This window comes from Chiloscyllium plagiosum, unplaced genomic scaffold, assembly GCF_037043375.1.
Source record: "Chiloscyllium plagiosum isolate Xiang-an unplaced genomic scaffold, Cpla_swu_hap1 HiC_scaffold_10, whole genome shotgun sequence".
Lineage (NCBI taxonomy): Eukaryota > Metazoa > Chordata > Chondrichthyes > Orectolobiformes > Hemiscylliidae > Chiloscyllium > Chiloscyllium plagiosum.
The window spans coordinates 11,544,264-11,559,788 of NW_028270148.1; the positions used below are offsets into that span (position 1 = coordinate 11,544,264).

General features: G+C 45.1%; 1 protein-coding gene across 3 annotated transcripts in view; it reads right to left on the reverse strand.

Annotated features, from left to right (window-relative positions):
• adgrg6 (adhesion G protein-coupled receptor G6) overlaps positions 1–14,548 on the reverse strand; it is a 131,316-nt gene extending 116,768 nt beyond the window's left edge. For 2 of the 3 annotated variants that reach the window (XM_087991124.1, XM_087991118.1), the window contains exons 1-2: positions 14,181–14,548; positions 13,988–14,080 (exon numbers count right to left, since the gene is read on the reverse strand). The gene's annotated coding sequence lies outside the window, so the exon portion shown is untranslated. The remainder of the gene's footprint in view (positions 1–13,987; positions 14,081–14,180) is intronic. The other variant, XM_087991120.1, reaches the window with a different exon arrangement.
• Positions 14,549–15,525: the final 977 nt, after the last annotated feature.

The window sequence follows — 15,525 nt, forward strand, 5'->3', positions numbered from 1 at the left end:
TGGATTAAACACCTCTGTTAAACCTCCCTTTAGCTTCAACCCCTCAGTATAGCATCTTGACATCTCCAGTCTTTCTGCATAACTGATCCCACTTAGAAAACATTTCTATTCTCAGAGTAGTTTACAGTTGGGCAAACAACTTTGGTTTCTGTGGGGACAGAAAGGCAGAATGCAATTTCTTAACCATTGGTAAAATTCCTGAAATCCCGTGTTCTTGATATTCATTCAGAGGATGTAGGCAGCACTGGCAAGGCTTGTACTGATAGCCCATCCCTAATTGCCCCTTGAGAAGTCAGTTGTGAGCTGTCTTCTTGAACTGCTGCAGTTCATTTGGTGTAGAAACACTTGCAATGCCAATTCGGGAGTGAGCTCCAGGATGTTGACCCAACAACATTGACTAAACAACAAAACAGTTCCAGATCAGGATGGTATACAGCTTATGGGAATGGGAAGAAGATTGAAGGTTTACTTAATGACCTAACAGCTCTCTCTCTCTCTCTTCCTCCAAAATGGTCTCTACCTTGGCAAACATTGTCCAAGAGTCAGCTACTAAGCCCTTGGAGAGACGAGCCAGTGCCCAGCCTCGGCCAATCCTGCTACATCAGGAATAATGGCGATCTCCAAGGGAACGCCCAATGTCCAACTTCTCTCCTCACTCCTCACCTTGAGGTGACAAGTGATGTTCAACATCCTGAAAGCCTGTTTTATTCAACGTAGGAGGAAAAGAACTAAATTTATGTAGTGACTGTCTTATCCTTAGATTGTGTCCAAGTGCTTTAAAGCCAACAATGCCCTTTAGGATTCTCAGTGCTACTGTAACTTGGGAAGTGAGGCACAGCAAGCTCTCACAACAGGAATCACCAGATAATTGATTCCAATGGCGTTCATTGAGGAATATCAGAGACCAGGGAGACCTTCCCTCCTCTTCAATCTACAGAGACAAACGGGACCTCAATTTGAGGTTTGACTGGAAAGAGAGCACCACTGACAGTGCAGCACTTCCTCACCACTGCCACTGGAGTTTTAGCATGGATTAGGTGATCAAGCCACTGCAGTGTGACAATGAATTCACATTTTCTGACTCGAGTGGCAGTCAACTGAACCACAGCTGGCATCGAATTTCACTAGGGGCACATTTCACAGGAGTTGAGATCTCTAGAAACATTGAGCCTCGACAATGAGCGTTCAGAGAGGTTTGACTCTAAAGAACATTGCAGTAAACTTGGTCATCTGTTTACGTCGACTCTTTCCAAATGTTATGACACACACCTGGGTTAGGTGGGACTTGAACCCATGCCTTCTGGCTCAGAGGTAGGGACAATATCACTGTGCCTCAAGAGTTTATGTCCAACGCATGCATTTGTCAGCAGGGATAGAATGAGAACAAGTGGCTCATTCTTTTCTTCATCTTCCTCTCAAGACTGAGGTATCATTCAATTCACAGCAAATTTATGGAGATAGTGCAGGACCAGGGACTGGCATTGCAATTAGGGTTAGTTACATTAGCAACTGTGATGCGCTGTCAAATTCCATGTTTTAGGCTGAACTCATATTGCTGCAAAGATCTAAATATCTTCTCCACATGAGATAACGAGGCAGTAACTCAGTAATATTGAAGATTGTTGGGGTGGGGGAGGAGGGGCTGGAGACAAGAGGGAGGCCAGAAGCTGAAGTAAAAAAACAAATGTGCATAAAAAATCAATGTTAAGGAAGAAACGTTTGGAAGTATCAGAAGGATAAGCAGTATCTGTGATAGACATCACTACTTAAGGCAGCCATAGACAATGATTGCTGGTGTTACCAGTGAAGCCCACATCTCCAAGATTTACAAGGATGTTGCCAGGTTTGGAGGGTTTGAGCTATAGGGAGAGGCTGAACAGGCTGGGGCTCTTTTCCCTGGAGCATCGGAGGCTGAGGGGTGACCTTATAGAGGTTTATAAAATCATGTGGAGCATGGACAGGGTAAATTGACAAGGTCTTTTTCCTGGGGAGGGGGAGTCCACAACTAGCAGGTATAGGTTTAGGGTGAGAGGGGAAAGACATAAAAGGGACTGAATGGGCAGCTTTTTCACTCAGAGGGTGGTGCGTGTGTGGAATGAGCTGCCAGAGGAAGTGGTGGAGGCTGGTACAATTGCAACATTTAAAAGGCATCTGGATGAGTATATGAATAGGAAGGGTTTGGAGGGTTATGGGCCGGGTGCTGGCAAGTGGGACTAGATTGGGTTGGGATATCTGGTCGGCATGGACGGGTTGGACCAAAGGGTCTGTTTCAGTGCTGTACATCTCTGTGACTCTAATAAGTAAAAGCAAGAGAACAAAAAGCTCTTTTTAACAACAGAACAACTCCTTCTGATAAAATTACTCACTCCATCCTGGCTTTTGGGCTATTATTTATTTCCTGTTAGTGTGTGTGTGTATGCGCGCTACTATTTACATTTGTGAGATTGACTTGTAACTGTGGTTAATGTATTCCAGATGAGAAGTTTCACTCGTTTAATATGTATCTGCCAGGTATTGTCCCACCTGATCATCCCTCCCACTTCCCCACCTCCAACCAAGACGAGCTTGTTACTCTGCAGCAAGCTGTTAAAGTGTTGCGGGGTATCACACTCAGACCCCTCATGATCAAGTGGAGAGAGGTTCCATTAATGAAAAGGCATGAGACAGAAAAGTCCTGACCTCATTAATTCTTTCTATTTTCCTCCTGCTTTACGCACTTTAAATGCACTCCATTCTCAGCTGCAACCAAAGTTCGCACTCATACAGAGATAATAAAAACAGCTGGCAAAGCCCCAGCACCAGAGGATTCACTCAGCTGAAGGCACGTTTGGGCGAAGTGTTTCTGAGCTTTGTTGGCAATACTTGTGAAAAATTGCTGGGCACCTTTAAGAAACCTGCAGTTCTCTCTCTTCACGAAGGAATGTGACAGAATTCCTCTTAAGGTTTGTTTTTCAAACAGTGTTTTTCAACGGATTTGACGCTGAGCCACAGAAGGAGGAGACACGGGAGTGGGAGTGGGGTGAGGGGCCCGCTGCACTGCTTCTCATTGGGAAAGTAGGTACTGCCCTTACCCACCTTGCAGGGTGGGAACTGGCGAGTTGAAGAGCTGAGACCCTGAAGAGGCCATTAATTCATCGCCAAATTTAAGGAGCAGATGGATTTTTACTTAATAACGAGTGAAGGGTGAGGAGAGAGGACAAAAAAAGTGGAGTTGAGATCAAGATGAGATCTATCATCCACTGGCAGAGCAGGCACAAGAGGCTGATTGGCCTACTGCTCCACTTAATTCTTGTGATCTTAAGAGCCTCATTTGGCAATGGGTTGGTGGGGGGGGGGGGGGGGGGGGGGGAGGTGGTCACGCCTGGACCTTCTCACCCAGACCTTAATGAATGAGATGGAAGAGGAGGTAGTGTTTCTCTCAAGGGTATACTCACCCCCTATCACTTTTCCTTCTTATCTGCTCCAACGAGGGGAAAATCAAAGGGTTTTACAGCAAAGAACAGGGCAAGCCAAGTGGTCAATGTTGGTGTTTACACCCGACCCAAAACCTCCTCCCACGCGGTCACATTTCCTTCACTACCCTGTCACCTTATCCATTTCCTGGTATCCCCTTAAAAGCAGCATTCACTGTCACTGCTCCATCTGTTAGTAAATCCACATTCTATCCAGCCGAAGAAGACTCTCCTGAAATTCCTCATTCAGTTAATTGGTGGCTACCACAGATGTAAGGCCCCCACTTTCAGTCTCCCACACAAGTGCAATCACCTTCTTCACATTCGCCCTATCAAACTCTTCCGGAGTCTTTAAGATCCTGTGAACGATCACCCTTTACCGTCGTCTATCCTTACAGGAAGGACCCCAGTCTGCGCAGTCTTTTATGTTATCATCACCACTAGTTCCTGGCATCATCCTTGTAATTCCCTAGTGTCCCTCTGGCCTTTTCGCACGATGGAGATCACACCACCGCAAGAGGGTTTTAAAACTCTATTATTTTTTAAATAAATCTTTTTAATAACTGCAGTGAAAAAGTCCAAAGGGGATATTTTCTGGCATGGGTTTGTTAGACTGAATGGCTGTGCTATAATAACTTTCTAGTTCTGTGGTCATTCCACATTTCTCTGTAAGGCATTCGAATCTGCTTCTGGTGAAAATTGCTTAAAGTTCCCTTCTCTGGCCTCTAAACCAACAATTCATAAAAAACCCTTCACCAAGGGGATGGTGCCCCTGTAATTTGGACTCAATGTGTATTTAATTCCAGTTCTATTAGATTTTTACTAAGAGAATGGTGCCTATAGCTCTGAGACCAGGATTCCGCAGGCTATAATGATGTGTGGTTTGTGCCATTTATGGCGCACTGGTTATTGTTCTTACCTCTGGGTTAGCAGACTGTGTCCAAATCCCAAGGCTTGATAATAAAAATGAACCTAACAGCGCCAGACTAAGCGAGTGCTGTCTTTTAAATAAGATGCAAAATCAAGGCCCTGCCTACGCCATCAAGTGGGTGTAAAAGATCCCAAGGTTATATCTGAAAGGAATCCAGCTTTAAATCTTGGCCAATATTTATTTATCCCGCAGGCAATATCTCAAACGATTATCTGTTTCTTCTCTAATTTCACTGCTCCTTGTGTGGCTTTGGTTGTACACAATTTGGCTGCTGCACTTCCTACATTACAACTATTAATCCATTGGGAAAGTTGGACCCAATGTACCCTGGACCATCCTGAAAGGAGCTTTATAGTACAAGCCTTCCTTTCTTTACATTTTGCACACTGACCTCAGGCTAATTGGCACCACAGTGCCGTAACAATATACAGAGCTCTATTTTGTCCAGGATCTGTTTTCTCATTAAATATTATCCTCAGCATACGGGTGCTATTGGCAAGTTTGGTATTAACTGCCCATCCCAGCGGTGAGTTTTCTACTTAAACTGTTGCATTTTGTATAGTGAAGGTGCGCCCATAACTGTATCTAGTCCAGGAGTTTCAGGAATTTGACTCAGTGATAACAATGGAATGGAGATATATTTCCAAGTCAAGATGGTGAGTAGCATGGAGGAGGCCCAACCATCTGAGTGGCAGAGGTCACAAGACTGAACGATGTAATTAAAGCAACTGCCATACTTTAAGGAGCAGAAGTTTAGGTTCGAAGACCATCTCTTTAACTTAACAACGACAGACAAATCTCCTGAAGAGATTGACTGGTCCATTTGAGCATGAATACACATCAATATTGCACCAGTCACCTTGAAACAGAAAGAGGCTAGTTGAAACTTTATTGCTGGAACAGCACAGCAGGTCAGGCAGCATCCAGGGAACAGGAGATTCGACGTTTCGGGCACAGGCCCTTCTTGGGCCTGTGCCCGAAACGTCGAATCTCCTGTTCCCTGGATGCTGCCTGACCTGCTGTGCTGTTCCAGCAATAAAGTTTCAACTTTGATCTCCAGCATCTGCAGACCTCACTTTCTCCTCCACAGAAAGAGGCTATTCAGCCCCTTCTGTCTGTTCCACCATTCAATTAGTCAATGCGCTTTTTAGCTCCATTTGCCCACCTTGGTTCCTTTAGTACAATTACTGAACAAAATTCTATCAATTTCCATTCTGAAATTGTCATATGGCCCCTCAGCATGCATAACATTTTAGGCAAGAGAGTTACCAATTTGTATGTTCGTGTGAGGAACTGTTTCCCTTGATCAGTTTCAAAGAAATATTGGACTCAAAACATTCACTCTGTTTCTCTCTCCACAGATGCTGCCAGACCTGCAGAATTTCCCCAGCGCTCTCTGTTTTCATTTCAGATCATCAGTATTCACATGTATTTTGCTTTTATTATCACCCCTGAACAAGTTTGCTCTAAATTTTTATTGTTCCCTTGTTCTGGATTTTGGATTTTTGTTTCTCACTACCTGGTCTGTCCACTAAATATCTCAATTAGATCAGCTCTTTGTTTTCTAGGTGTACAGCCGGCTCAGCAAGTCTACATAATTTAACCCTGTGGTTCCTCCAGCTTAGCTTTCTCAAGCACCTTTAACACAGTGAAACATCCCAAAGTTCTAATGACAAAAGTTGATCCAGAGTCATATCAACTTTTAAAGAGTGCCTTCAAGACAGGAAGAAAGTATGAGAGGTGGCAAGGTGTGGGGAGGGAATTCTGGAGTTTAGCATCCAGGCAGCTAAAGACACAATCACCAATGTGGGGAAATTAAAACTGGGGTTGAGTAATCGATAGAACTGTAAGACCTCCGCGATCCCAAAGGGTGGTATGGCTGGAGGACATTACAGAGAAAGCAACGGGTGAATCGTAGAATTCCAAAGGGAACAAATAAAGTTGAAGAGTTTGAAATGCATGGAGTAGTGGGTGAACAGGCTGACTGTGAGCTAGGCTACAGACAGAAAATATTTAATTGAGCCAAAGCTCATAAAGCGGGAGATATGGAAGGTTGATTGGGAGTACTTTGGAACAGTTGAATCTAAAGACAACAGAGGCATAGTTGATGGTGTCAGCAGAGGCTGAGGCAGGAGTAGCACTGAGGGACGGTATGGAGGACCTGCGATCATTCTGGCGAATTTGTGCTGTTCCTCCTTCAAGACTAGCCTTTCTGAGATATGATGCTAGAACTGACCTGAAGTTGTACTGTTATAAATGCTAATGGTGCAGAAGGCAGCAGGTCATCAGATGGTGTGTGACATCTCCTGGACCAGTGCAAGATTGAAATCTGAAGACAAATGCTTCTCTTTCTGCTACCTATCACACTGGACCCACCTTGCTACAGCAAACCTGCAGCTTGTGAAGTGGTTACTGGACAACAATGACAACTGGGAGATGCTAAGACCCAACTTCTGGAGGTTAGAGAAAATGCATTTTGATGCATTGATTTTGAAAAGTATGTGAAATGTTAATGCAGACTCCTGGAAAGACAAAACACAGGCAGAGACTCGTAAAGCTCTGTTTCTGTGCTGCAATATTGACCAGTTCAATTATTTGTGACTGTAATAACTGATCCCTCTTAACACTGAACATCTGTCATAATATTTGAGTACTGCAGCCTTTTTTGTTACTTTATCCACCACTGTCAACATTCTCTCCCTCCCACAGCAATGTGGCACAGTTGCAGTGTGAACCATTTACAAGCTTCACTGGAGCAACCTACCAATCCTCCCTTGTTAGCTCTTCCAAACTCATGAGCTCTGACACCTAGAACAAGGGGCAGTAGATGCTTGGAAACTTAGCCATCTGCAAGTTCCTCTCCATGTCACCTACCAACCTGACTTGGGAATATATCACTGTTCCTTCACTGTCAGAAACATGGAGCTCCCTTCCTGATAAACATTGTGGATGTAGCTACACTCCAAAGACAGCAGCAAGTCAAGACACAGTTCACCACCACTTTTTCTAGAGCAATTAGGGATGCTGGCTCAACCAATGACATTCAATTTCCATGAAAGAATAAAAAATAAACATTTTCAAGTTCAGTGATTGTTCTCATGTTGGAAAATTTTCAGACAAATTGTAAACATTAAGCTCCCACAGCCAGTAATCATAGAAGTGTTACAGTGCAGAAGGAAACTCTTCATTCCTTCTTGTCTGTGCTGGCTCAACAAACAAGCATCATTACCCACTATCAATGTCCTGTACCCTACACATCATCTCTATGTAATAATCTATTGAACGCTTCAATTGAACCCCCCTCCACCACATTTCCAGGCAGTGTATTCCATAATCTGACTACTCACTGTGTGAAAAGACTTTTTCCTCACATCACATCTATAGAATGATCCAATCATCTGCTCTTTTTATAAAGTGACGCTAGCTGAGGGTCAAGACAAATTCCTGCGTTCTTTGAAAGCTTGTGATTCAATCTCTTTCACACTGAGGAACTGCACCTTTGAGAGTGCAGTACTCCTGAAGTGCAGATCGTAGCGGGTTTAAATCTCGGAGGTGGAGCTTAAACCCACTAACAGTAGTGGAGAGTGCCCCAGAGGACTATGGGACTAATCTGTCATTACTGGGAGATGGAGACATTAAGGACTGCAGACGCTGGAAGTCAGAGTCCATAGATGTGGTGCTGGAAAAGCACAGCAGGTCAGACAGCATCCAAGGAGCAGGAAAGTCAATGTTACAGGCCAAAACCCTTTGTCAGAACTGGGGAGGGAGTTGCGGAGCCCAGAAGTAAATAGGGGGAGGGGGAGTGGGAATAGGTAGTAGGTGGATGCAGGTAGGGAGTCATAATTTGGAGCATCTGGTGTTGAACTGGGGTGTATAAAGTTAAAAATCACACAACACCAAGTTATAGTACAACAGATTTGTTTGGAAGCACTAGCTTTTGGAGTGCTGCTCCTTCATTAGGTGGTTGGTGGAGTATAAGATCATAAGAGACAGAATTTATAGCAAACATTTTCAGTGTGGTGTAACTGAAATTATGTATTGAAAAAGACCTGGACAAACAATCCGAAGGGCCTATAATGTTCTATGTTCAAGCCTGATTTTTAATGCAGGCAGGGAGATTAATGCATTTAATCTGTGGGTGACTACACTTCAGGTGAAAGGCATGGATAACACAATAGGACCTTGATGGTAACATCAAGCTGACATGGGAATTGAACCTACACTGCTAGCTCCATAACAGTGTAGCAAATCAATGGTCTAGCCAACTGAGCTAATCAAATCTCGGAACTCAAAGTTGAGGATACTACCAACTGACTTACAACCAATCGTATTTTTAACTGCTCTCAAGATATTAAGGCGACTAGATAAAGTAGATTGGGAGAATTCATTTCTGCTTATTCATGGTCTATCAATATAATCTATAAATCAGTACCAGAACTTACAGGAGTGAAATCTGGGATCGCTTTGACACACAAAAGGTAGCAGGAGTTCACAACTCTTTTCTGAAAATTACAATCGATGCTGGATCAATTGTAAATTTTAAAGTCTAAGATTAATTGATTTTTGTTGAAAAGAGAGAGGTGGAACCGAAATCTTTCATCTCATCCTCATCAGGACAAATTCGAAATTTCAAAGTCTCACAACAATATATAACTACTTACATTTTTCTTTAATTACCCAGGGATTGGAAGTCAATATGTCCCCATTGCTTCCACTGTGGTAATGCCTCAGCCAATCAGAGTGGTCTTGCCAACCAATCAGTACAATTTAATAGGATAAATCATTGTGACCCTTTGGAATTTGGCATTCCTGCATTGGTCCTGATGAGTGCAAGTTGAAAAGCTTCAGTAACATGTCTTCCCATTCAGAGATATAATAGACTTTTATTAGCTAATTTTCCAAAGGGATAGAGGACAAAAGTGTATGTGTGAGCTAATCAGTTATGCCAAATACTGAATGCATACATCATTTGAACCACACAGGACCTGTTACAAAGTCACTATTGACCTAAATTTGTGGGTTTTTAAAAGTATTTAAAATGTCTTTATCAGGATCATACCATCAATTTTGAAATAAGGATATTTTTCCTCATAATGCTGTTAACGTTTAGATCAGAAGATGCCACAATTGGTGTTTGGTAATTCAAGAATGGACAAAAGCCATTAGATTCAAAAAGATACCCAATCACCTTACTTTAAGATATTGTGCCTTCAATCTCAAAATTATTTTCAGTACATAAGGAGATTTCTTTTTCCCTCCTTCTGAAATCGCAGGAATAAAGGCAGATGGCAGAACATTCAATTACTGTGACTTCACTGAGAAAGAGTTCGGAGACTGGAGATAAAGGATCCTTTGTTCGACTAAAACAGGGTTTGGGGAAACTTTTGGGCTAAAGTCACACAGTACTGAACTGAAAACTTGATGTGAGCCAGACTGCTGGAGAATGTGTTCTCATTGCTGGTTCTCCTGCCCAATGACAGTTTCGCTATAAATACCTCTCTGTGTTGCAACTGACAAAGGGACTTTATCCAACTCGGCAGCTACACTGGTGCAGACCTCCCCCAAATCTTGCTTCATCTGAAAGGCAGTACCTCTGACAGTTCAGCACCTCTTCAGTACTGTGCTGAATTGCCACCCTGGATTATTGGGGGTTGATATTCTCTGGAGTGGAACATGGACCCAGAATCTACTGTCTGAAATGGGACCGACAGTATTTCATATTATTTTTAAACCACTAAAGAGGTCAATCAGGGAGAGAAATCATTTCTGGTGGATACATAAGAGGGTATTGTAAGGTACTTGGTGTATGGGGGGAGGGGGGGTGCATGCACAAACTGGAAATTGGAACCAGACCTTTCAGGAGTGAAATCAGGAAGCACTTTGACATACAAAGTGTGGGAGGAATTTGTAATGTTTCTCCACACGTGATAATTGAGCAACTTCAATTGTTAATTTTTAAATCTGTAATTGAAAGCATAATTGGAGGCAGTATAGAGTTCATTTCAAGCCATCTCCTCCCACTATTCCTGCTGCATTAGCATTAATAGAGCCATTGAGGTCGACAGCACAGAGAAAGATCTTGCAGCCCATCAGATCTGTGCTGGTTAAAAACAAACCACCTAACCATTCCAAATCTATTTCTACTATTCGGCCCATTGCTTTGTATGTCTTGGAATTGCAAGTGTACATCTGAATGCTTCTTAAATGTGATGAGGGTTTCTGCCTCTCCCACCCTTACAGGCAGAGAGTTCCAGGTTCCCAACACTCTCTGGGTGAAAAAACTATTTCCTCCCACCTTCTGAAAACCTCCTACCCCTTGCCATAAATCTAAGTCCCCTGGTCATTGATCCCTTCATCAAGGGGAAAAGGTCCTTCTGTCCACCCTACCTATGCCCCTCATAATTTTATACATCTCAGCCAAGTCCCTGCTCAATCCCTGCTGCTCCAAGGAAAACAATTCCAGCCCGTCCAGTCTCTCTTAACTAAAACTCTCCAGCCCAGGCAATATCCTGGTAAATCTCCTCTGCACCCTTCCCAGCACTATCGCATCTCTTCTATAATATGGATCCCAGAATGACACACAATGCTCTATATGGGATCTAACCAACAACTGAACAGTTCCTGCATCATCCTCCAATGGTCCCCAACATTACAGATACCAGTCTTCGATTCACTCCATGAAATGGTTGCAGACACTGGATAGCGCAAAGGATATGGGCCCTGACAACATTCTGAAAATAATGCTGAATCCTTGTGCTCAAGAACGTGCTGCGTTTCCAGTACAGTTACAACACTGATATCTACCCAACAATGTGGACAATTGCCCAAATTTGTTGGGGCGGCAAGATGGCTCAGTGGTTAGCACTGCTGCCTCACAGCGCCAGGGACCCAGGCTCGATTCCAGCCTCGGATGACTGTCTGTGTGGAGTTTGCATGTTCTCCCTGTGTCTGCGTGGATTTCTACTGGGTGCCCCGGTTTCCTCCCACAGTTCAAAGATGTGCAGGTTAGGTGAGTTGGCCACGCAAAATTGCCCATTGTGCTCAGGAATGTGTAAGTTAGGTGCATTAGTGAGAGGTAAATAGGGGATGGGAATGTATCTGGGTGGGTTACTCAACGGAAGGGTCGATGTGGACTTGTTGAGCCGAAGGGCGTGTTTCCATGCTGTTGGGATTCTATAATTCACCAAAGATCCTCAGACAGCAATTTCCAAACCCACAACACTTCCATCTAGAAGGACAAGGATATTGCGTGCAATTCTGTTCTCCTTCCTGTCTGAAGGATGTTGTGAAACTTGAAAGGGTTCAGAAAAGATTTACGAGGATGTTGCCAGGGTTGGAGGATTTGAGCTATGGGGAAATGTTGAATAGGCTGGGCCTGTTTTCCCTGGAGCATCAGAGGCTGAGGGGTGACCTTATAGAGGTTTACAAAATCATGAGGAGCACGGATAGGATAAATATACAAAGTCTTTTCCCTGGGGAGGGGGAGTCCAGAACTAGAGGGCATAGGTTTAGGGTGAGAGGGGAAAGATATAAAAGAGACCTAAGGGACAACTTTTTCACACAGAGAGTCGTACATGTATGGAACGAGCTGTCAAAGGAAGTGGTGGAAGCTGGTATAGTTGCAACATTTAAAAGGCATTTGGATGGGTATATGAATAGGAAGGGTTTGGAGGGATATGGGCCCTGGTGTTGGCAAGTGGGACGAGATTGGGGTGGGATATCTGATTGACATGGACAAGTTGGACCGAAGGGCCTTTTTCCGTGCTGTACATTTCTTTGGCTATGACTCTATGACTGTATATAGGAACACCACCCCTTGCAAGTTCCCCTCCAGGCCACCCACCATCCTGACTTAGAAATAGATCACTGTTCCTTCACTGTCACTGGATCAGAATCCTGGAATTCCCTCCCTAAGGGCATTGTGGACCATCCCACAGCACATGGACAGATAGTTCACCACCACCTTCTCAAGGGGCAACTAGGGACGCGCAATAAATGCTGGGCCTACATCACACAAACGAATTTTCAAAAAACGTATTCTTCAGCTTATCAAGGCAAGTATATCTCGTATGCCTTCAAAACCACGTTATCTCCCTCACCCATCACGTGAGACACAGGTGGACATGCACACCAAAATCCTTCTGATCCCCAGTGCTTCAAGGGTCTGACCAATCATAGAGTCATGGAGATGTACAGCATGGAAACAGACCCTCAGTCCTACCCGTCCATGCCGATCAGATATCCCAACCCAATCTAGTCCCACCTGCCAGCACCCGGCCCATATCCCTCCAAGGTTCTGCTACGTCCTGGGCCTCCTCTACCGCCGCTCCCTCACCACCTGACGCCTGGAGGAAGAATGCCTCATCTTCTGCCTCAGAACACTTCAACCCCAGGGCATCAATGTGGACTTCACCAGTTTCCTCATTTCCCCTCCCCCACCTTACCCCAGTTCCAACCTTCCAGCTCAGCACTGTCCCCATGACTTGTCCTACCTGCTAATTTCCCTTCCCACCTATCCGCTCCACCCTCCTCTCTGACCTATCACCTCCATCCCCACCCCCATTCACCAATTGTACTCTATGCTACTTTCTCCCCACCCCCACCCCCCCTCTCATTTATCTCTGCACTCTGCAGGCACCCTGCCATTGTTCCTGATGAAGGGCTTTTGCCTGAAACGTCGATTCTCCTGCTCCTCGGATGCTGCCTGACCTGCTGTGCTTTTCCAGCACCACTCTAATCTAGACTCTGATCGGTAGGTAGACAGGCAGGAGGCTGGGAGAACACAGGCAGCACCAGGAGGTGGAGAGGGCGATGTTTCGGGTGTAACCCTTCTTCAGAACTGGGGGTGGGTGCAGGGGGAGCTGCAGATCGAGGGGTTGGCGAGGGCCAGGGTGGTGAAGCAGGGGGCAGAGGTGAAGACGAGTAGAGGGTACGACCCTGTTGGTCAGTGGGAGGAATGTATCCAGTTGGTGGCTGGGGTGGGGGCATTGGGAAGGATGATGGGAAGGAAGGTTATTGGAAATTGGAGAACATGATCGTATTGAATGAGGGCGAAGGGCCGACTCCCGCTCCTATATTCAACCGCACTCCTTTTCTGAGAGTCATAGCAGCTTCACTCTCTTGGTGCACAGCTGCAGCCAGACCTGCTAAGTTTCTCCAGCAATTTCAAAATTAAAAACTGTGTTCCGTCCCATCATGTCAGCCTGTTCCTGTTTCACTGAGCTGAATCCTTCCAACCCTGACTCCACGTTTCTCCCCTCTTGTCCCGAATTGGAAGAAAAGTTCCATTGGGACTCACTGAAACCTGTCTCTCTCTCTCTCTGTTTTCTCGGGCACTTTCTGCTCCCGTTCCAGGACGTGAGCTGTACTGGCTGACACTTGCGGCTCGCAGCTCTCCCTCTCTGGGCCAGTGTGACTGAATTGTAGGGGGGGAGTGGAGTTGCTCTGAGACTGAAACCTCCTCTATACCTGAGGCTTCGCCCCCGAAAAATGTACAAACCCGTCCCTTTATTTCCCGAGCCGCCCCGCATGAAATACCAGGAGACTGGACCTGCCCAGTAACTGACACATTCAAAAGTTTCAAAACTGACATGGGTCCTCTCACCTGCTCTTAAACGGTGTCTGTGTTGAAGCTGGGGGAATCTGGAGACAACATTCTACAGGGAAAGGTCTCTCACTCCTGGACGAGTGTTGATTTCTGTTTGCAGACACACACATACAGAAAGGAGCGAGTCAGAACTTGGAACAATTTGACAGCCGAGGGACAAACAAACCGATTACTGAAATCTGGGACTCACCAGTTTTGTCTTTCCTTCGCCCTGGGTTTAACCTGTTTGATGTCATTAACCGAACTGGCCAGTGTCTCCCCAGAACAGACTGGAACATCAGGCAGCTCCCGGAGGGGAGGGGGTCACGTTGACTTGTCCTTTAGACGTTATTCCAGGAGTTCTTGGGCTAGAGAATCCAAGGATAAAGCTCCTCTCCTTTCCTTCAAAGAAAAACTAAAACAAAAACTCCGAAAGAGACCAGAGTGAACGTGCCTCTCGCTCTGTCTGCCTCCTTCTCTCGGGAAGGTACAGGGACTGAGTTGTTTCTGTGTTGGATGTTGAAGAGCTCTCTTCAGAATTCCGCCCCTCCCAATTACAACATCATCACAGTGGTTTGCTTCAAACTGCACTTAGTTTTGCAGCTGTGGGGAAGACAGTTAGACTAAAACTGACTTTCTGTGTGTGTGTGTTAGAGGAGGGAGTTCTGTTTCAGGGCTTGGGTGTTACAGATGTGGGTGGGTGACAACTCCATTTATTTTCCTCCCTCTGAGACTCAGCAGGAAAGCTCTGGCCCACTTTTGTCCTACTTGGCACTGCTCACTTTGACTCAATTGCACAAGCAAAACTTAATTCCAAACCGACAGGTCAGTTATTCCCAGGACTCAGCCACTGCCTCCAACCCTCTTTGTTAATCACAGGATTCAATGAACAGGAAAGGTTTAGAGGGATATGGCCAAATGCTGGCTAATGGGACTAAATTAATTGAGGATATCTGGTCGGCATGGATGAGTTGGACCGAAGGGTCTGTTTCCGTGCTGTACAGCTCTGACTCTAAGGTGGCCTGATGACTCAGTGGTTAGCACTGCTGCCTCACAGTGCCAGGATCCTGGGTTCAAATCCACCTGTGCATGTGGAGATTGCATGTCCTCCTAGTGGCTGTGCGGATTTCCTCTGGGGGCTCTGGTTCCTTCTCACCTTCCAAAGGTATTCAAGCTTGCCTGCAATATCACAGATCTGTGTGTGCTAGGTGGATGAGCTGTGGGAAATGCAGGGTTACTGTGGAAGAAGTGGGTCAAAGTGAGATGTGCTTCAGAGGGTTGGTGTGGGTGCGATGGGCCAAATGGCCTGCTTCCACACTGTAGGGATTCAATAGGTTGAATCTTGCCCCTAACTCAGTCCTTCAAACCCATCATTTAACCCTGCTTGTTTAATGAGGGCCAACACATCTTGTTAAGGTGGTGAGAGAGGAGTGTATCAGATTGGCCAGTTATTTCCAGATTCATATTAGAATGGAAAGAGCACTGCATCCTTCCAATAAGTTCCACACTTCCCATCTTTGTCCTGTCTAGCTCCATACCTGTGGGTAACAGCTATT